Consider the following 22,183-nt stretch of genomic DNA (forward strand, 5'->3'; position numbering starts at 1 on the left):
AACTATGTCTTAAAATATAAGTATAAAAACTGTGTTCGTTCTATGTGTTTATACTGAGGTTCAAATAGCTCTTGTAGATTTACACTTTTTGAGTGACTAATCTCTACATTTTTAGTCTAATTTTTTCATTTGCTTTCTGAACCAATATAGGTGATATTCACTTCTAGAATATTTTATTATGATGTCGTATCACAAAATAATAGTTAAATGCATTGTGTGCTGACCAGAGCTGACTAGATTCTAGGCCTTTTCTAAATACTTGGCATGTATTTACTTGCCTAATTCTCACAATATCCTATGAGGCAGGTACTATTATTTTCTCAATTTACAGATGAAGAACTTGAAGCCCACGGGAGCTAAATCTTTATTGGAAGTTGTAAAACCTGTGGTAGATCTGGGATTTGAATCAAGCAGGTTGGCTCCAGTGCCATACAAATATGTGTCACATATGCTACATTATATTTTCATATTTACCAAAGATGTTATGATGGTTAATTTTCTGTGTCAACTTGACTAGATCATAGGGTGCCCAGATATTTGGTTAAATGTTAACTCTTGGTGGCTTTATGATGGTGTTTCTGGATGAGATTAGCATTGGAGTCAGCAGACTGCATAAAGCTGATTGCCCTCTCCAATATGGGAGGGCATTATCTGATTGAGGGCCTGAGTAGAACAAAAATGTAGAGGAAGGGAGAATTCACTCTTTTTGCCTGATGGCTTGAGGTGGAACATCAGTCTTCTCCTGCTCTTGACTGGTACTAGACTTACATCATCAATCCTCCAGTTCTCAGAACTACACCACTAGCTTCCTGGGTCTCTAGTTTGTAAATGGCAGATGGAGTTTTTTAACCTCCATAATTACGGTAGCCAATTTCTATTGGCTTTGCTTCTATGGAGAACCATAACACAGATTTGATGAATGAAAATGCTCATTTAAAATGATAGAAAACTTCAAACACCATATTATAATTGTAACTATAAAGTAGGTAATATATTTTTAATAGAAGAACAAAAACACCCAAAGAATTTTATTTTCACAAATAGCTTGTAAAGAGGTTTAAAATTTTAATTTGTATTTTTTTCTCTTTTTGTTAATATGTGCGTGACACATTTTGTATGAATGTCACAATATACCATACCCTAAAATACATCATTTTTGTGCCACTGGTTAATTTACTATTTCTTTGTAATATTTATTTATCCAAGAATACACACACACACACACACACATATATTTAAACATCTATGTTTATACTTATCCTATACACACACACATTATACTTCTCCTACACACACACACATATACATATGGTGTGTATATGTATGTGTATATATGTATATATGTATATGTATGTGTATGTGTATGTATAGGATAAGTAATTCTTTTTTCTTTTTTGTGTGTAACCCATCAAATAATTAGAACGTGCAAACTCACTCTGTGTTTTCAAAGGTCCAATTCATTATCACCTCACACCTTTTCAGGAGAGACAGTTATCAAAAGCATCTCAAATTGAGGCTTTCACTGCGTAATGTCAAAGTTCAAAAAGCAGGAAAAGAAATTTATGCTTATAAAAATCTCATGGTGCATGACATTTTAAAAAGCATCCTCCATCCTAGAAAGAGACAATAAATGTTTTTACACTTTAATGCTTAGACCCTTAAAAATTTTCACACTAATTTCCTTTCACAGGCCTAAAAATGTACTTTTCTCCCTCTACCATTTTTTCCCTTATTTATATCATTTTATGTTGGCCTCTTTCTTTTCACTTTCTTCTATTCTTTTTTCTCTTTCATTTTTCTCCTTCTAATAACTTTTTAACCAATTCTAATAATATAGATGAAGATAGTGTATGTGTATTAGCTCATTTTCACACAGCTGATAAAGACATACCCGAGACTGGGCAATTTACATAAGAAAGAGGTTTAATTGGACATACAGTTTCACGGGGCCAGGGAAGCCTCACAATCATGGTGGAAGGCAAGAAGGACCAAGTCACATGTTATGTGGATGACAGCAGGCAAAGAGAGAGCTTGTGCAGGGAAACTCCCGTTTTTAAAATCGTCAGATCTCATGAGACTCACTCACTATCATGAGAACAGCATGGGAAAGGCCTGCCCCCGTGATTCAGTCATCTTCCACTGAGTCCCTCCCACAACACATGGGAATTATGGGAACTAGAAGATGAGATTTCGGTGGGGACACAGAGCCAAACCATAGCAGTATGCAAAAGGTGTTGCTAAGGATTTTAAAAAATAAATTAACAATATTTTAATGACAGTGAGTCAATGCTATTTTTCAAGAATAAAAAGAGAAGCTATGCCAGATCGCCCCCAGTGACAGAAAAGAGAAAAGTAGTTATTCCAGGAAAGAATGTATTCCATTTTCTGGTAAAAGAAAAACTGACTAAAAAGTGGCTTAAACAATTTTTTCTCTTTCTTCATATAACAAGTCCAAAGGTAGGCAATTTCTGGTATTACTTTAGCAACTCCAAGACATCAGGGTCGAGGTCAGTATGATTCTCTTGACTTTTCCATCTAGTGGTGAAGTGGTTGTTTCAGCTTCAGCCATCACACCCACATTCAAGGTAGGATGAAAGAAATCACATTTATCAGGACAGAAAAATGGTGCTAGAAATCCCCTGCAAATTTCTATATGAGTTCACTGCCTCACCCATGCTGCAGGGCCAATTCTAGCTGCACAAAAGACTGAGCAGTATATTTTTGCCACTAAAGTTGCCAACTGAATAATAAATCAGGTTTCCCTTAAAAGAAAATGAAAACTGAATATCTGATAGATGTATTAGCTAGATATTTCTATGCAATAAATTCTCCCAAAATCTAGTGGTATGAAGCAACAAACATTTACTATCAAGCAGTTTCTTTTTCTTTTTGAACCCTTTGACCAACATCTCATTTCCCCTATTTCCCAGCCCCTGGTAACCACCTTTTCACTCTCTGCTTACTTGAGTTTGAGTTTTTAGACTTCACATATAAATGAAATCATATGTTTGTCTTTCTCTGTCTAATTTGTTTCACTTAGCATAATGTCCTGCAGTTTCATTCATGTTGTCATGTTATCACAAATGGGAGGATTTTCTTTATTATGGCCAAATAATATTCTATTATGTATACATATATAAATGGATATAGAAAATGGGATGTGTCTATATGTCACGTTTGCCTCTTTCATCACAATATGCCTCAAGTGATAGAGTGACTCACCAAAGGGCTTAACTCATATCTAATATATAGTTGACTTCATTGTACAGTAAGTCTGACATTAAGTATGGTGCCTGTATTAATTTGCTAGGGCTGCCATAATAAAGTACCACAAACTGAATGGCTTAAAGAACAGAAAATTATTCTCACCCATGGTAATGTGCACACAGATTGAAGTGTCCTTATGTAATGTAGCTATACTTACTTTTCGGTGTCAAACATCTTAATGTCTTTTTTAAAAATATGCGTCAGTGAGAACTACCACCTGATAGGAAAGCGTATTTAGATTCTTTTTCAAACAAATCTCATTGGGTCTAATATATAATAGTTTTATAGATTGTATGTCTTATCTTTATAATATACATTTACTTGATTACTGGTGTTTTTATACCAAAGTTACAGTTCTGTTTGTTATAAATTGATATTATCATAGAGGAATAGCCTTTAAAGACCTTGGAAGTAGAGTATTACTGCAAGGTTTAAAAGAAAAACGGCAGCATTAAAGAGTGTCAGCTCTTATATGTATATGCTTTTTAGGAACATAAACTTAGAACATTAAAACTCTTAGGTCATACTTGTCAATAAATGATTTTTTTCTCAACAGTACTTTATAACCTTTTAGAAATTTGCCAACAGGTGACAATACTCCCTAACAGTCTGCTAGAAGTGTCAGAGCTCAGGATATCTGCTTTTTAATTGCCATATTCAAGGTCTAATTATTTTCTCTATATTGGGGTAAGAGAACTGTAATGAAGAAGTAAAATCATTAAACACCAGTGAGTAAGGGAACAGAGTCTTCTTGAATTCTGACGTGAGTTAGCTTCCCCAGCAGAGCTTTGGCTGTGGATAATTTCTATCTGAATGTCTCCTTCTCAGTTATCTGAGAGGTCACATAAAATATAAAAGAAGACTGCTCAACTCTTGTGGTCTTTAAAGAGAAGGGAAGACAATGGATTAAAAGGCTATTATTACATCTAGACTTATAGACTGTTAATACTTGAGTTTATTAACCTCAAAGTGTCAAAATGTTCTATAAATGAGTAAGATAGTATGTAAATCAGGCTACACATATGATAAAAGTTGTCATTAGAATAAGTGGCCTAGAAATATATAATACTACACAGTTTTCATACTTTTTGAATTCATAGAATTTAGACACTCAGATTCCTTTAAAACCAATTTTGCTGCTTTATTTATTATTTATCATATTGGCTTTCACAGTTTTTCTTTTCTGTAATTCTCAGCTGTTTTAGAAAACTACCACAATTACCAAACTGTCTCAAAAGCAAGATTTGTTGCTGTAGCTACTAGAAGGCTAAGAAATCACAAATATTTGATTCTGTAAGAGTATATGTGTGTGCCTGAGTGTATATCATGCATGGTTTTATGATAAAGCGTGCTAAATAAATTGTTTATCTTTGTGTTTGTGTGTATATATTTACCACTTATGAAAAGAACATAACCAATGGCAGAGATTGAACTAAGTGCTTTCCACATTATCTCATTTTTCTTTATAACAATTCTTGAATGAAGGTATTTTACACATTTATTAGATAATGCAATGGGCTTAGCAAGTGGCTGTATTAGTCCATTTGTCTTGCTATAAAGGAATACCTGAGGCTGGGTAATTTATTTTAAAAATAGGTTGATTTTGGCTCATGGTTCTGTAGACTGTATAAGAAGCATAGTGGTGGCATCTGTTTCTGGTGAGGGCTTGTAGAAGCTTACAATCATGGCAGATGGGGAAGGAGAGCAGGTATCTGACATGAGGAGAGAGGAAGCAAGAGAAAGAGAGGCAGTACCATATTCTTTTATAACAACCAATTCCCACGTGAACTAACACAGCAAGAACTCACTCATTACCAAGGGGAGGACATCAAGCTATTCATGAGGGATTCACCCCCATGTCTCTAGCACCTCCCACCAGGTCACACCATCAACACTGGGGGTCACATTTCAACATGCGATTTGGAGGGGACAAACATCCAAACTACATCAGTGGTTTAGCTGGGAATATGAACCTAGGTCTGCCTGTCTCTAGAGACCATTCATGTAAGTACATAGAAACCATATTCTTCCTTGCCACTAGAAAAAACCCTCTGGCAATTTTTGCCTATGTTGATCATAAAAAATTTTATATGGATCCATAAAGAAAAGAGCAAATTTTGAGCCTCTCTGGGAACTGTGAAAAAAAAGATCTGTCCTCATATCAACCTTTGACAATTCAAAGAGCAAACAGAAGATTGGGTTACTTCTGTGATCACATTGATAATTCCAGCAGGCAAATCTAGTCACAACAAGTCCCTGGAGTCCAGCCAGTCTGGCTGCTTTGATGCTGGGCTCAGTAGAACTGAACCAAATGTGCGTGGGAAAGAGAAGAACCAGATATTGCCATGACTGCTCATCAGTCAGGATTTCAGAGACTGAAGAACACAGACTGAACAAACCTGAACCCATACAGGAAAAATGAACATAGTAGGAGCAAACCATCACCCTCTCACACAGCATGGGGAGGGATTTTCTGGAGCCAAAGAGTGGGTTTGGGGTTTCGTAGTCCAAAGTCTGGGCTCAAGGGAACCTCAGGTCACCAGTGAAAGTGATCATCCATATCTTGGGTCTCCTAACAACTTGACATGAGTAGTTTAATATGTTGAAGCTTCAGTTTCCACCCTTGCAAAATGAAAGTTATATTGTTCTCTTCCAAGGCTGTTGGTGAGGATGAATGAGATAATGTTGATGGAAGGAACCTCAATACAGTGCCTGATACACAATAGAGATAATGACAATAATTATATCATAATCATAGTCATAATCACAATAATGCCCTTTCTAGCCACATATGGCAGAGACATTGGTGCAGTGGTCCTCAAATGTACGGGTCAGATTTGTCATTCAAGTCTGTGATCTAATGACATGATGAACCCATTAGATCCCTCCCTATCATCTGGATATTGTTCCTTGCTTTTTCCAAGATCTTTTTGAAGATGACAATATATTTTCATAATATTTCACTATTTTAAAAGCTTTCTGTTGAGCATAATATACATATTGGAATGTGCAAATATCAGTTATACTGCTTAATGAAATTTTACCAACTGAACGTTTTTGTAGCCAGTACCCAGTTGAGAAACAGAACACTTTCTCCAGTCACTATCCTCCCACAATGAAGTGTATCTTGGGCTAATAGATAAGTTTTGCCTATTTTCCAAATTTAAATAAATAGAGCCATATACTCTGTATATGTTTACACCTCACTTCTTTTAGTCAAGATAATGGTTGTGAGATTCATAGATTCATTCATGTTTTGTATGTAGCCATGCTTTGTTCTTTTTTATTGCTATGTAATATTCTATTGTGTGACTATACCACAATTTATCCATTTTCCTACTGATGGGCATTTGATTAGTTTCCAGTTTGGGGATATTATGAATAGAGATTCTATAAATATTCTTGCACATATCTTTAGTGTACAAATGGAAGCATTCTTGCTTGCCTAGGTTTGGGACTGCCAGGTCATAGTATGCATATGTTTAGCATCTTTTCAAAAGCACGGGTATCATTTTACATTCCCACCACCGGTTGTTTTCAATGATTATTGTGTGTTAAGAATCATTCTTCCTGCATCATGGTTATTTTTAAAGCATCCACCTGAGAAAAATGCAGCTCTACTAAGGGCTGGTTCTTGTGGACATTAGATCCCACCAAGATGGCTGAGAGTAGGACATGCCCTATGATATGTGTATGTGTTAGAGGCTGGAAAGCTATCAGAACCATGTACTTCTGCTGCTGTTTTATGGCTTCATATATTTTGGTGGCAGTCCTTAACAGCTGTGGATTTATTTTTCTAATGTTTGCTTGGAAACTGAAATGAGTTTGAAAGCAGCCCGATTCATATAGACCACACAAGTAAGAAGCAGCATATTAGATAACACAAATATGGGCTAGAGTGGCGCCAGAGGACAAAAAAGAAAACAACTAATGATTAGGTAACTAGTGGACCCAGGCATGAAATTTAGTAATATGCTGTTTAAACATAAAAGGCTAAGAAAAACTTGTTTGAAATTGTAGAAGTGTCTGACAGCTAGTGTAAGGAATGTGTGAGTTTTCACACTGACATCCTCCCATGCCAGCAGCAGTTTCAACTTATCAGGTGGCCTTCAATTTTAGCAATGATGAGAAAAATGGGTACTAAATATGAGATCTTGTGTTAATTCAAACCATTCGCAAACCTCTTTATTTTAGGGAAAGTCATGCTAAAACCACAAACCAGCAGGAAGAAGTAAAACTTTCAATAATGGATTGAGCATCGACTGAGCTTGAGGTCTGACACGCTGCATTCCCATTTTATCCTCAAGCCCTGCCAGTTGTGTGTTTTCGCCAACGTGTTTCCCACAGATTGGTCCCAGAGATGCTGAGTCACTTGTCCAAGTTTCCAAAGTTTGTGAATGACAGAGCCATTTTCAAATTGAGGTTGAGCTGATTCTTCACTGCTTCATGTTGCGAGAGAGACATAATAGGGAAGTAGTATGATTTGGCAGTAAACAGCAGGCAAACTATAAAACATTATCTGAAGGACAACACAAACACTCTTTACATCTCTGTCATTGCGCCCTGTCCGGCAGGAGCAGCTGAATGCCATTTGGCTCTTTCACCTTCTGCTATCTCAGGAAGGCAAGCTGAGTTTAGACAACTCCCTGCCTTTGTTGTCCCCTCACCTCATGTCTGTATTCATCTCTGTTCCCTTATGTTGTAATTTTCTAACCCTTTCCCCTCCCATCCAGTGGCCTTATCTGAAAAATGAATCCTCAAGTTGTCCACAGCTCTTCACTAAGACCCAGTCTAGATCCAAAATGAATGCAGGAGGCTCTCAGGCAGCGGGGCAATGTGTGGAATTTATGGTAGTTTGGGGGCGTAATCTTAGTGCATACAAGTTTTCCTTTGCCTTGTTGGAATCACATCGGAGCCATCAAATTTCATTGCTTCTCAAGATGCAGTTAAAGCGACTTGGGATGTGCTCCTCTGGCTCTCCCACTTGAAGAGCTTTACTGTGAAGCTTGAGCTTAAGGTAGAGATGAGCTGGTAGGCCCAGGTGAGGAAAGTGGTTCGATTCCTTGTGACATCTGGAATCAGTACTTGACTGATAGAGTTGGACAGTACTTTCATGATCAAACACCTCATTTAATGAGGGAAGCTCCAAAAGTCAAATCCAAGAATGCCAAGTTAGGGAGGAGTAAGAGCTAGAATAAAAATCTCTCAATACACAGTATAATCCTCTTTGCTTTTTTAAAGAAGTTATTGTAATCTCACAGATGAGTAAAATTAAGCAAAACGAAGCTAGTTGGTTTAACAAACTTCATTGTAGCATCAACCAAAAATGTGTGAGTCAGCATTAAATTGGGCCAGATTTGGGGTGGGAGAAAAAAATGGTCACATTTCTTCCACCAAAAGTCATCATTAGATGTCTTCATTCCAAGCTCAGAGTGTACATAAAGCAATTTGCTGCTCACAGCACGTCCACAGCAAATTATTTCCCTTCGTAAATCAGAATTGTGGTCATCTGGTTTCCCATTCTCAATACTAGTCACGCTTTCACTGTGTGTAAAAATTCAGATTTTCTTCTCTCTTCTTAGACACATGGCACCTTTTACCTGCAAAAGGTAATTGCAGTGACTGTATTGACATGTAATGATATATTCACGTGCCAATCACATTTGCATTTCCTCCGCTTGCTACTGAAAAGCTGCAAAGGAGTCCCTGTCATCCTGTGTAGGTCCTCTTCCAGCCCAGCATTCACAGCAGGCTGGCAACACCAGGCATTCAGTCAGCAGGTCATAATGGCTCTACCACTTTCTGTTATTCAAAATGGAATTTAACTGGGAACTTCATATTGTATTGTACACTTAACCCAGTTTTCTTATTTGTTATAGGTTTATATTGTTAAGCAGTATGGTAAAAATAAAATTGTATTTACCAAATTCTCTTTAACAGATGGAATGTTTAATAGCCAATAAATAATAGGTTTTAAAATAACTTACTAATCTTTATATTCTCTGTATTCTTAATATCCTTCTTATCTACTCCAGATCTTTTATTTTAAAACTTTAGAATATCTTAAATAATTACCAGTCAATATGTATTACATCATTATATTCTGCATTTAGCTTTATTGCTTATATGTTAACAAATATAATAAAGTCAATGGCATATGCAGTTTGTAGTTTGTTGCTATAAGCCAGGCCCTGTGTTAAGCAATTAGAGGATCTAAGTGAGTCCTCGCCTTAACTGTGTGAAGTAGATATCACTGTCCCCTTTTTACAGATGAAGAAACTGAGGTTCAGAGAGGTTGAATCACTCTTTCAATGCCACACTTAAAAAAGTGGTCAAACCAGGAGTGATGGTGAGTGCCTTAGTCCCAGCAACTCAAAAGGCTGAGGTGAAAGGGTCAATTGATACCGGGAATTCGAGTCCACTTTGGGCAACTTAAGAGACCCTGTTTCAAAAAAGCAAAAACAAAAATAAGTGGTCAAATTAGGATTTATAATCAGAACTATGTGACATTAAAGTACTCTTAAAACTGAAAACACGACCGGGCGCAGTGGCTCACACCTGTAATCCCAGCACTTTGAGAGGCTGAGGCAGGTGGATCACCTGAGGTCAGGGGTTTGAGAGCAGCCTGACCAACATGGAAAAATGCCATCTCTACAAAAAATACAAACTTAGTCGGGCATGGTGACGCATGCCGGTAATTCCAGCTACTCGGGAGGCTGAGGCAGGAGAATCGCTTGAACCTGGGAGGCGGAGGTTGCAGTGAGCAGAAATCACTCCATTGCACTCCAGCTTGGGCAACAAGAGTGAAACTCCGTCTCCAAAAAAAAAAAAAAAAAAAAGTGAAAACACATCATTCTGCTTTTTAAAATGGGGTGACCTTTCTTCCTTATTCCATATTCACATGGACCATTTCATCCCCAGGGAAAGAAGAGGAAATTATAAGTACCATGATTCATAATTTAATTACCAGTGAATTGATAGATAGTAATGAAACAAAAGTATGAGACAACAGAGCGGAATGAGAGTGGTATTAGTCAAAATCTATTCAGATGCTAGCAATGGGCCGTTTTCACAAAATCTAGGATCTTTATAAAAACTTTTTTAAAGATAGCTGAACTTTATTGATTCAAATACTGAAACTTTTACAAAGAAACTTTTTTAGTTTTATTTTATTTTTAACTGACAAATAGTAATTTTATTTAAGGGGCACACAGTGATATTTTGATACATGTATATATTATGGAATGATCAAATCACAGAACTAGCATATCTATCACTTCAAATATTTATGGTATTTTTGTAGTAAGAACATTAAACATCCTCTCTGTTGGCTGTTTTGAAATATACAATACGTTACTATTGACTATAATCATTTTGCTGCTCAATAGAACACCAGAACTTATTTTTCTTAGCTGCAACTTTGCATCCATTGGCCAATAATAGCTCCCCCTACCCTGCCTCACCTCAAGCCTCTGGTAACCACCAATCTACTCCCTACTTCTATGAGTTCAACTTTTAAAAGTAACTTTTAATGGAAATCTTTCTAAAATATTCTGTAGGCATTTCTGTATAGCATTTAAACAGATGACCTCAGGACATGACTTGAAAAATCCAGGATTTCACTACGTGGTGGAATAGCTCTGGTCCGTTTTGATTTGTCTTGAGCCCTGCTCTCTTGATGTTTACTCTCATGTCTGAATCCACTTCGTTCTTCCCTTAGTGAGTTCTCTTCTGTCTAGTGTGCTATGGACCATATAACACAGAGTTGCAAAAAATCTGTGTATGGAGTGATTGGGATTCTGAAGGAAGACCTTACAGAGGAAAGTGGTACTTCAGTTATAGCTTTTCAGGGTACCAGACAAGTTTTACAATTTTGAAATACTGATTTATTTATATTTCACATTGTTCACTACATATAAATGCACATGTAAGAAAACGATGGTAAATGTACATACAGAAAAATTAGGCATAGAAATGTACAAATGAGAACCCATATCAAGGAGCTTCTTGGCAGTCAAACCCAAAGAGGCAGATTTAGTTACAATTTTTATTATCATAGAAGATAATGTATAACAGCCCTGAAAGAGCTCATAGAAAGCTTCATGTATCTTTTTATTAAAAAAATTCCCTAAGTCACAGCTGTGTTGTAGTGGGCTAAAATTTCTTTTTCTTTTTTTCTTTTTCCTTTTTTTTGAGACAGAGTCTTGCTCTGTCACCCAGGCTGGAGTGCAGTGGTGATCTCAGCTCACTGCAACCTCCGCCTCCTGGGTTCAAGTGATCCTCCCACCTCAGCCTCCCCAGTAGCTGGGACTACAGGCACGTGCCACCACGCCCAGATAATTTTTGCATTTTTAGTAGAGATGGGGTTTCACCATGTTGGCCAGGCTGGTCTTGAACTCCTGGCCTCAAGTGATCTGCCTGATTTGGCCTCCCAAAGTGCTGGGATTATAGGCTTGAGCCTAAGATTTCTTCTTGGTGTTGCTTTCACTAAAAAAATAATCATTAGCAGTAATAACAATTGAACAATTATATTAAAATACTGTGGATCAAATAATGAAATACAGAGGTTTGCTCCCTAGGGCCTTAACCATCTATTCAGAAAGCAAAGATAAAACTTTATAGGGCTAGCCAATTCAAGTTAGTATATGTTGTCATTACTGAACTTTTGTAAATTTTAGATATAACATTCTAACCCCAGTTTTTCAACTTCATAACTAAGATATGTGATTGAAGATTCCTTAAATGCTTACAAGGACATTAACGTCACCCAAATCAGCCAAAATATGTCATCTGCCATTGAATTGGACACCCACATCTAATGACTGGTTAATGCAGATATAAAAAGGCCAGCCCCTTCACCTCACTTCCTGACAACTGTAAAGTGTATCCCAGTTTCAGAGACCTCCACAGGGTTGGCGGAGGCCTGGTGGTGACCGCCTCTCCGCCCAACTTCTCTCTCTGCCCAGTCCTGCTTCCCTCACTTCCACTGTAGTTGTTAATCTCAAGATCACTCCCTAATAAATTTCCTGATTTTCTGTACTCCAGTCTCCATCCCAGGTGCTGCTTCCCCTAAAAAGAACATGCTGCATTACAGGTCACTTTGTGCAAGCCACTAAGAACACTGTTCAAGGGAAGTTACAGTCTAGTTTACAAGACAAGGCACAGCAGTGCATACACAGGCTGAGGGGCAAATGAACCCTTCAGCTTCTGAATGCTCTTACTTCTCAGAAGCCAGGGAGATTGCTGAGAGTTGGGGGAGCCAAGGAAGGCTTCTCAGAGGAAGCATCTTTTAAATGTTTTCTTCTTCTACCCAAAGCACCTATCTTGGAATGTCAAATGATTCAACACTACTACTTTTCCATGTGCGTTTGTAAAAGTATATAACAATTTGAGGGATCATATTCTTGTGCTGTAATCTTTCTAAATCCTCTTTCTAAATCCTAATGATGTGTATGAATACCATAGAAGTAGCAATAGCTCACAGAGGCCTGCAAGAAGGTAGTTGTGTTTCCTGCATAGAACCCTGTTCAATTGCTGCCTGTCTCTTAGGATTATCATGTAGCTTTTCACCTTAAGAAACTAATGTGCTGTCATCTGACTAAATAGTGCTTTTGGCTGAAATACTGGTCCCAAACATCTCTTATTTTGTTGTGTCTAATGTTTTACCATCTCTGCTCAGCATAACTTATTCTCCTCATAATTTCACTTTTTCTCTACTTACACTAACACGTGGTTTTAAAGGAAATCTTGATGATTCATGGTGATAATAGTACGTACTTTAATGAGGTTCTGCCATTCATCATGCTGTTACATCCATGTATTATAACACTAAATTGTAGTCACCTGTACTGGTAGTCTTCAGTTTGGTTTCCCCAGAAGCAGACCCTGAGATTTTAAGGATTTGAGGGTAGGTAGTTTATTAGGGAGGTGACTCCAGGTAGGAGAGAGGAAAAGTGAAATAAGGAAGAAAAGCCCGTCAGTAAAGGTATATTATCAAGCCACTTACAACTGTGAGCAAGTATAGCTTAATCCAACTAGGGAACTCTGGTGACCCCTGTAGAATATGTACCTCCCTTTCCCACCTAAAGGCAAGGGATCTGGGCTACTTTTACTAAACTATTGTCGGTAATCTCTTAAGAACTGTTCCTCTTAGACGTTAAGTCCTGAGCACTCTCAGTTTCCCAAGTGCCTGAGCAAAGTAGATTCTCGAAGTCAGAGAAAGCTCTTAGGCAAAATAAATAAAATGCAGGTACTGGCAGTCAGGCCTAAGGGCTCTGAGATGGTAAAGGCAGGGGGATGTGGGTGACGTCCTGAAACATCATCTACACTGGCTAATCAAGAGAAAACACAGGATTGCAGTCACATTGCATAGACTGGATACTCTCTTCCTCGCTCCTACAGTCAATCACGCCCCAATTTCTGCTGATGCCATTTCCCTGCTAGCTCTGGGGACTCCTTTTCCTTTGCTGTTTTTGCTGTCTTCTAGCCACATATGTCTGCTTTCTTGCCTGTTAATACCCCAAGAGTTCTTGCCTCTGAGGCTTTGTTCAGGATGGAGCTTGGGTCCCTTTGCTGAAATGTGTTTTTACCTTGTATATTTCTATTGCAGTCCTTCTCCAAGCTCACTTTCTCTAAGATACTTCACACATCTTTCTCCTATAGTTGGTGGCACTTCATTTTAGCACTTCTCACAATCTTGCCTTTTATGAAGTCAGGTTCATAGACATCTCTCTTTCTCACTCAATTGTGAATTTCTGAGGGGCAGGTGCTGGCATGCAATTACTGTGGTACCCACTCCAGTGCTTCACATGTACTAGATATTTGATAAATGCTTGTTGAATTAAATTGAATAATTTAAATCCAAATTAGGTCAGAAAAGGATGGTGTTTTAAGGGGGGGGGGGCACCAGATTCAGTTACCTGTATAGGGAAAACATACACTTGAATTTTCTAACAGCTTGCACTCAAGCTGTCATTAAAATTAAAGTCCTTTATTAGACGCTTTCATTGTTGCTGAAATAATACTCCCTGTGCCTTGGAGCAGTAGATGTAACAGCCTCTCTTAGTTATAATTTTGTGACATCAGGCATCAAGCAGTTGGGAAATTGCGAGAGCTGGTAATATAACTTTACGTATAGTATATCATTACAAATGAGAAAACAGGGCCTGGGGGCAGGGATGCTCTGTAACATATTTTTCTGAGAAGAAAGAAAACTCAATGGAATAACAGTAAATTCTGTAAAAAGCATTTTCTCCTTAAAAAAAGACAGTGCCCATTTAGTTATCCTTTAATAATTTCAATTAACTTCTGCATGGCAACATGCTAAAAGAAACAAATTGCCTCTCAGTCAGAAAACTGTCTGTCTCTCCCTGTCAGTCTGTCATGAACACACACACACACACACACACACACATGCATGCACACAATTCTGAGAGCAATCATTTTAGGAGTCTGGGCTGACTCTGAACACTGCTCCAGGAATTAAGGGCCTAGACTGGGCAAATCACTCTGTTTACTGGAAATATCCACCATTTCCTCTCCTGTTTCCCACCCATTTCTGTGTTTGCACACTTGTAGCTAATCTAATTTAAACAAGAAAAAAAAAAGCCTTTAATGGATGATAACCAGAAAAAATGTTCCCATTGTGTTTAAATGAATTCAAATGAAGTCATATTTTGAGGGAAGGGGAGAGGGCCAGTCCCCCTGGGGGACTTGGAGTCAAGACAGACGACTGTGGGTGAGCTTTACTGGCAAGCCTCTTTCAATCTATTTCATAGCTTACATGCCCCGACTCCTCTGATGCCCCAGCCCAAACAGTGATACACAGTGTGTCAGGAGGCTGTAGTAGCCTAAACCCCAAATTACTGTGACTTAAAGTCAACGTAGTATTATTTTTGCTTCTTATTGTTGTGTTTTCTGTTTTTATTTTCAATCTCACCTGAGAAGGAGGCAGACCAGGGGTAATCTGGGAGATCCATGATCATTAGGGACCCAGACTCCTTTTATCATCTTTCTCTCTGTATTTGTCTTCAATCTTCAGTATTGCCCCATGGTCACAGATGACCTGCTGGAGCACCATCAATCACCTCTTTGTTCCAGGAAGAAAAAAGGGGGAGCAAGGAAAAAAGATTAAATGGACAATGCTTCTTCAGTACATCAGCAGCTTACTTTCTCTTGGCCACCTCTATCAAAAAACAAGAATGGAGAACATATTTTAATGAAAATGCGTATTATAAAAAGAAGGGAAGAATGGCTATCAAGTAGACAAAACACACAGACATACACAATATTGCTTCTGTCAGATCCTTATGTGGATTGGGTTGCAAAAGAGTAGTGACAGCGTGCTTTAGGTGCCTAAAAAGTCTCTGTAAATTCCCAGTTCTCTTTTTGATAGTGTTTGGTTCACTCAGAGAAAGAGAGAGAGACAGAGAGAGAGAGAGAGAATATGAGGGAAGAGGCCTGACATTTTCTTAAGAACTGAAACTTTTCTTTGGAGGGCTTGCCTTTATCACCATCCGAAATTCTAAGCACTGGATATTTGTACCAGACTCTAAGGTAGGACAGCACAAATCCTTTGTTAACATGACTTGGTCCTTACCTCTTAATATCCCTATTTCTTCCCTGAGGGAGAGTTTGACTGGGAAGGACGCAAGTATCATTATTTTCCTTCTGCTGGCCAAAGTTGTCTCTTTGTTCATTCTCAGCTTTCAAAAGAAATTGAGCTGAATCCACTTTTAAACTCTAAGGGATTCATTATCAGAAAAGAAAAAAAAAAAAGATAGAGAGAGAGAGATTTGAGTTGGCTTTGAAGGAAGTGGAGACTAGGAGGTCCAAGGTTGAACTCCTTGCTCTTAAAGGCAAAAACTAGAGTGAGTCTTAGGATTGCAGTGGGCTCTGTGCACCAGTATCCATAGCCTTTGGAGAGGAGTGCCCACAGTCTTTTGTTGAGATGATCACCTATCTCTTCAGAATCTCCAATCTAGAATTTCCCATTTCACTTTTTAGTAAGAATATAAAGTTGGATACTGGGTATTCAGATTCCTGTTTCTGCTCTCTCTGTACCCTCAGGCCTCCAAATACGTATAAAGAAAGAGGCAATGGGGCAGTACAACATCTAAGATAGGAGTGGTAACATGCCTGTAGGATCCTAAGAACAGCCACCACTGGGAAATTCAAATGATCATAGGCAATTTCTAAGGAGGTCAAGGTTGCAGGCTTAAGTCTTACATGAATCATTTAGCTCTAGTACATTCACTAGCCATAAGCTATACACATAATGATGATCATTGCTACCAAGAATTTATTTCTCATTTTTGATCTGTCATGTACAATATGATCTAAATGTAATAGACAATTTGATTCAATATTAAGTGCCTATTAAAGAGATGGTCAGTTTTTAAGTTTTAATAACAAATTTGAAGCATCTCCATCAATCTTCTCTCAATTGCCTTTTATATTTTAAATGATCGTTTTTGAAAGGCTTTGTCATTGAATATATTGTAACGTGTGAAAAAAAAGTGTTTATACTAAATGTGACTTATCCTCAAAGGTCCATAGAAAAGAACATCTGTCATTGTTAAAGATCATGCAGCCTTTTTCCTCTGCCTGGGGAAAAGTTCAAAGTTGACAGTGAGTTCACTTGAAGAGATGTAATATGAAGTCAAAGCAAAGGTAAGGTGACAGGACAAGCAAGATAAGGTTTACCAAGGAGTCTTGGCCCCTTTCATCTGTTCCATGATCTCACCTGAAACAAAATCCTTGTTCTGCTTTATCTTCCTATGTATCCAGGAGATTTAAGTAGTAACTGAAGCTGTCTGTAGAGTAAGTACAGTAGACATAACACCATGCCTCGTTTTCCTTTTCATGGCAGGGAAGCCATGTTCCTGTGTTGAGACTACCTTTAGTGGGGACTTTCTATTCCTTTCCAGAACACCATTTACAAGGGAAGAGGGAGCAGAATTATTCCTCTTTACAGTGCTTGGAGGAGATTCAGAAGGTGATTTTGTTCAGACTATACTTTCCTTAAGTATTATTTCCCTGAAGAGATGCTGCAGAGTTGATTCTGTGGCATTCTTGGACCACAGGATTGGAAACACTTGATTGGGGGTAAGACAGCACATTTCTAAGATCTCTTTACTATATTTTGGCTTTTTTACTCATTATAAAACATTTACCTAGAGGGCTTTCTATTAAATTTAGTCTAGCCCATTCTCTGACAGGTAAGTCCAGGCATCAAAAAGTGTGTATTTTCTAAATATTGAAGTACCATTCAGCCTGTAAAAAATAAAGCAAATTTGTACTGATGTGGAAAGATGTTCCAGTGCATATTAAGCACCAAGAAATGAATTAGATTTGAAAGCATTCATACTATTATCCTTTTTTAAAAGTGGGGGTTGGTAGATGGATGAACAGACACATTAGAGCGACTTGCTGCAACCTCTGGGGATAAGCAGTGTATGCAGAAACTTTGATAGTCAATTTCTTTATTAAGAAGGACTGTGGCCCAGTGCAGTGGCTCACACCTGTAATTCCAGCACTTTGGGAGGCCAAGGTGGGCGGATTGCTTGAGTCCAAGAGTTCAAGAGCAGCCTGGGCAACATGGTGAAACCACATCTCTACTAAAAATATAAAATATTAGCCAGGTGTGATGGTGTGCACCTGTATTTCCAGCTACTCCGGAGGCTAAGGTGGGAGGATCATCAGAGCTTAGGAGGTCGAGGGTGCAGTGAGCCGAGATGTAGCCTCCAGCCTGGGGCAACCAAAGTGAGATCATGTCTCAAAACAAAAAAAGGACTTTTAGGAAAGAGAACATTCTGATTATCTACTTTTAAGTAGTTTGACTTAAAAACCATATTAACAGGGTTTATTTGAACCCTGGAAGATATTGGACCATTTTTATTTTCTTCTTTGTACTTTTTGTATTTAAAAAAAAAAAATTCCTCAAATTAGTGGTGTTTTTTTTTTTTTTTTTTTCCAGACAGACTCTTGCTCTGTCACCCAGGCTGGAGTGCGGTGGTACGATCTCGGCTTACTGCAATCTCCACCTCCCGGGTTGAAGCAATTCCCCTGCCTCAGCCCCCTGAGTAGCTAGGATTACAGGCACTCACCATGATGCCCGGCTAATTTTTGTATTTTTAATAGAGACGGAGTTTCACCATGTTGGTCAGGCTGGTCTCGAACTCCTGACCTCAGGCAATCTGCCTGCCTCGGCCTCCCAAAGTGCTGGGATTACAGGCATGAGCCACCACGCCTGGTCCCCATGTTATTTTTAAAGGGTATCCTTGCTGTAATTTTTCTTTATATTGAGGATTCTATTTTAGACTTTTATATATACTGTTTTAATTCATCCATTAAAAATTGAGGCCTATATCAAAACCTATAAATCTCTTAAATAATTATTCAACTAGAAAAAAAAGTTAAATGCAATTAAACTTTGCCATATGTGTATGATATGCCTAAACTAAATGGCAATAAAAGCATCCCTGGTTTTCATTAATTAGATATGTGTACTCTCAGGGATAAAAGAAAGAAATAAGGTCATTTTGCAGCCTTTCTTTGAATCCAGGGCAGCCATCCAAGAGGCCAAAAATGTAACCCCTGAAAAAAATTCCTTTTAATCTTGTGGATTAATCAGGTACTGCAAATTCTTTTTTTTTTTTGAGATGGAGTTTCACTGTTGTTGCCCAGGCTGGAGTGCAATGGCAGGATCTCAGCTCACTGCAACTTCCACCTCCCAGGTTCAAGCGATTCTCCTGCCTCAGCTTCCCAAGTAGCTGAGATTACCGGGACCAGCCACCATGCCTGGCTAATTTTTGTATTTTTAGTAGAGGCAAGGTTTCACTATGTTGGCCAGGTTGGTCTCGAACTCCTGACCTCAGGTGATCCTCCTGAGTTGGCCTCCCAAAATGCTGGGATTACAGGTTTGAGCCACTGCACCCGGCCAGGTACTGCAAATTCTGATGCAAACTTATAAACCACCCAAATTGATTTACATTAGCAATATAACTGTATTTACCTTCCCAATATTACATAAATACGATGATGAGAAATCAAAATTAAAGTGCTCAAAATTGAAAGAAAAAATGTAGTTTTGAAATAGAAAGGAAAACCATATAAAAATGAAATTTAGATTGCATTTTCTATTAGAAAAAATGTAAATATGTAAATGATTACTTAGGATGCTAAAATGTGCTTTTATTCACTTATATGTAAACAAACCTAAACAACATATCTAATACGTAAATAATAAAACCAAAATTAACTTCTTTATTTCAATTGGCAACTTTTTTCTCCTTAAGTGCATATTTTATATAAACACTTCTTATTTGTTTAGAAATAAAAACTGCATGTAAAATTCTTTTATTCGTTTTTATAGACTGCAAATATGCCATAGCCTTCTGTGAGTTCAATAAATATCAGGTGATAATTTGGTTCATTTAAAAAAACAAATATTTTACAGCTTTTGTGAGATTTTATTGCTTTAGGCCAAAGGTCAATCCAAGGCCCAGGGCAAAGTATAGGTAGTGTGTTTTTTGAGTAGGTATACATTGGAAGGAGTTGCTGAAAAGGATTATATGTCATATTTCAGAGGTACTTCCATAAAAGGGATGATAACCAAGCGGCCCTCATGAGCCACAATTGAAGTTGTTCCATTTTATAAAAGAGTACACCATTTCCCACAGTAGGACTCCTCAAATGACCTTCACCAAGGCAGAGACATATTGTGCTGAGGCTTTTCAGGGATTAATGAAGGGGCTGTGAATAGTGTAGGCTAGACATAATTGTATGTGTTTTGTGTGCTTGTATAGCTACCTGTTATGCATCCCCTTACCTTGCTCATATAATTAAAAGTAGACTCCAAAGACCCAAATTTAAAGCAACCCCTGTTCACTAATTGCCCCTTGGACTTTTGCAGAGATAGTTCAGTTTTGGGAATGAATTTGTAAGTGGAGTTTAGACCACAAACACTCAAAATAATGCTTTCATCTCCTCCACTGGTTGAAGTTGCCCCCAGCGGTGTTGCTTCTCCTCTGTACATTTCCTCAATTGACTTTCAGGTTACCTCTCTGTGCAAGCTCTGGGGGTGCCAGAGAAAGGCAGAGAAAAAGAGAGACCTAAGTGCTTACGGCAGAACATCGACAGCAACCAGTACGTGTTCTCAGCTGCAGGTTTACTCAGCTGTTCCAAAGGACAGCGAGGCAGGGCAGCCGCAGGGTCTGCTCTAGACTATCCTTTCCCTTTGAGAAAATGCCCTCTGAAATTTCACGTGGCTATATGCAATATCTATATTTGGTCCAGAGTATTATAAAAACGAACTAGTCCTACATTGTACAAATAAGCTAATTTAATAATTGAGAGTAATTTTTGTTTAAATATACTACGTTGAATCATGCATCTAGACATTTGAGCTTAAGTTTTGAGACTCAGTATGTACTGCAAGACTGAAGAAATGTATCACATCTGTGCTCCAAGGATCCCTATGTCTGCAGAGTGCTTCGTGGTTTATGAAGTGCTTTCACAAGCACATTTTTGGATACTTACAAAAGATGTGAGGTTTACAGAGGCGTTATTGAGATTTTTCAGTTGAGAACACTAACACCCAGGATGGAATAGGGGATAAAAACACAGCTATCAGTGTCAAGAGACATGGATACTGCCCCTGGTTTTACCCATGGCCTTTTCTGGATATATATATTTTTTTCTCTGGGCCTAATTTTCTTCATGTGGAACATGAGAAAATTGACAAAATAGCTATAAAATTTTGAGCATCCTGAAATGATGACCTTAGACATGAATCAAAGACTCTTGAATCTCATTATTTCCATGATCCCCTCAAGTTCCATGGGACCCTCATTACCACTTGTAAATTCAGTATCTACTATACTGAAGAAATTCGTATATATAACTGTAAATCAAAATTGGTATAATAAAGCCTTTCAAAAAGCATATAAACAATGTATAAATATGATTGCACTCATATTTTGTTAATATATACATGCATTTATGTTATATATAATTATATTTTTTACTTGGTAAATATTTCAAATTAGAATATTCTCTAATTTTGAAATGTTAATAATAATCCATTTATTGTTGATTATTGTTGACATTGTGGATATCATTGAAAATTTTGCAAAATCTTTTTATATTCCCAATAAAGAATCCTATCTTTCTCAACATTATGAACATTTACCTTACAGTTATATAATGTTTAGAATTAATGTATTTATCTCAAAACACTTGAGGGTTTTTTTCATGAAAGATGCATTATATAACTTGCCTCATATCATGTATCATGCATTTGGTATTTAACTTAGCAAACTGTTTGTTATCATGGAATGGCAGCCACTGTTTCTCTTTTTATGCAATCCATTAGAACATTGGATTAGCACTAAATTATTCTGTATTAATTGTGAATATAAGACTCTTAGATTAGCTCTGAATTGTTCTGTGTTACTTGTGGATGCACACACATATTTTAGTACAGAACATATATTTCTCCTGAATCTATTTCTCTCTCCTACTTGACCATAATAAACATACTCTGCACTCCAGTGTTAGTGCCAGGTTATTTCTGTTCTCTAAGATTTTAATTGCATTCATTATTTTGGGCTCAATACTGGTTAGGAATAGTCTTCAAAGATTAAAGCTGTTTATGTGCATATGAAAAATCATTTGGTGATCTGCCGAAACCCTCCTGTTCATAAGAGGAAGCTTTTCTGTCAAAAGAAAGAACCAGACACATAAAACAGATTTTCTCAATTGATGTCACAGCTCTATAGAGTCATTAGGGTAAAGCACCTGCACCTTGAAATGCTTTGATTGCCCAGTGTGCCGTGAGGACCTGGGCTGTCACCTTGAATGCTGATATTCCCTTCCTCTGAGTTAAAGTAACATCCTAGATTTATCACCATAT

At 37.7% G+C, this 22,183-nt stretch overlaps 1 protein-coding gene across 7 annotated transcripts in view; it reads left to right on the plus strand.

Moving 5' to 3' along the window:
• The window catches only part of MACROD2 (mono-ADP ribosylhydrolase 2), a 2,107,194-nt gene that overhangs the window by 817,479 nt on the left and 1,267,532 nt on the right, over positions 1 to 22,183 (plus strand). The window lies entirely within an intron of this gene.

The sequence above is a fragment of the Pongo abelii genome, chromosome 21 (genome assembly GCF_028885655.2).
Source record: "Pongo abelii isolate AG06213 chromosome 21, NHGRI_mPonAbe1-v2.0_pri, whole genome shotgun sequence".
Lineage (NCBI taxonomy): Eukaryota > Metazoa > Chordata > Mammalia > Primates > Hominidae > Pongo > Pongo abelii.